The sequence below is a fragment of the Meleagris gallopavo genome, chromosome 10, assembly GCF_000146605.3.
Source record: "Meleagris gallopavo isolate NT-WF06-2002-E0010 breed Aviagen turkey brand Nicholas breeding stock chromosome 10, Turkey_5.1, whole genome shotgun sequence".
NCBI classification, from domain to species: Eukaryota; Metazoa; Chordata; class Aves; order Galliformes; family Phasianidae; genus Meleagris; species Meleagris gallopavo.
Window position 1 is genome coordinate 18,943,187 of NC_015020.2, and position 1,533 is coordinate 18,944,719.

Consider the following 1,533-nt stretch of genomic DNA (forward strand, 5'->3'; position numbering starts at 1 on the left):
AATTACTCTTTTCAAAATGTGAATTAACTGACATTAGACTACTTTGGAAGCCAGGCCTTTGATGAAGACCTCAAACATCCAGAGACCTAGCAACACTGCTAGGATCAAACAGACATTCCTGCTATACCAGCCCACATGAAATGACTTCTTCCAAGCCTCCACATCATAGATGTGTGGGGTGCTGTGACCAGCCCTGTTGCATGGCTGCTCCCTCAAAGCAGGCTGCACTGTTTGCTACCGCAGCCGTTCTGCCCAGGGTGGCGTGGAGCTGTGCGTACCTCCATGTCCTGCTGCTGCCGTGCTGCCGTGTCACTATGATGCCACTGCCTTGCTGCCGTGTCACCATTTCTTTTGCCTTGCCAGGGGCCAAGAGCCGGGGTTCTGAGGGCCACGTGTCCTAGAACCATAGAATCACTCATGTTGGAAAAGCCCTCAAGCCCTAACCCCACCCCCTCCCACCCTCCCATGCTCACTGCCCACATCCCTCAGTGCCACATCCCCACAGCTCTGAACACCCCCAGGGATGCTGACCCCCACCCCTGGGCAGCTGTGCAGTGCTGACTGTTCTTTGGAGCAGAGGTGTCCCCCAGCATCCAAACTGCCCCTGCCCTGCACAGCATGAGGCCGTCACCTCTCATTCCATTGCTGTTCCTTGGGAGCAGAGGCTGACCCCCCTCGACCCAGCCTCCTGCCAGGAGCTGTGAGGAGCAATGAGGTCTCCCCTGAGCCTCCTCTGCTCCAGATCATAGAATCCTAGAATCCTTAAAGCTGGAAGGGACCTCTGAGGGCCATCAAGTCCAACTGCCCTACAGTGCACAGGCACACTACAGCTAGGTCAGGGTGCCCAGGGCCTGATCCAGCCTGGCCTTGAAAGTCTTCCAGGGACGGGGCATTAACCACATCCCTGGGCAACCTGTTCCAGTGCTCACCACCCTCACTGAAAAAGATTTTTTCCTTATATCTAACCTAAATCTAACCTCCCTGAGCTTGAAGCCATTTCCCCTTGTCCTGTCACCACAGACCCCACCAAAGAGTTTTGTCCCCTTCTTTCCTGTAGCTCCCCTTTAGATACTGACAGGCCACCATCAGGTCACCTCACAGCCTTCGCTTCTCCAGGCTGAACAGCCCCAGCTCTCAGCCTGTCCCACAGGAGAAGTGCTCCATCCCAGGGATCACTCCATCAGCTCTGTGTCCCTCCTGTACTGACAACTCCACATCTGAGCAGAGGTGCAGGATCACCTCCCTGACCTGCAGGCCACGCTGCTTTTAGAATCATAGAAGTGCTCAGGTTGGAAAAGATCCTCAAGATCACCAAGTCCAGCGTTGATGCAGCCCAGGGCACGGCTGGCTGTGTGAGCCGTGAGGGCACACCGCGGGCTGCTCTCAATCCTTTCACGCCCCAGTTTGTAACGGGGGCTGCCTCGAACCAGATGCCAGATTCTGCACCTCACAGCGTCGTCGTCCCTCTCTGGACGCTCCAAGGCCTTTCTGAGAGCGGGAAGCCCGGACCGAACGCGGCGCCGAGCCGCGGCC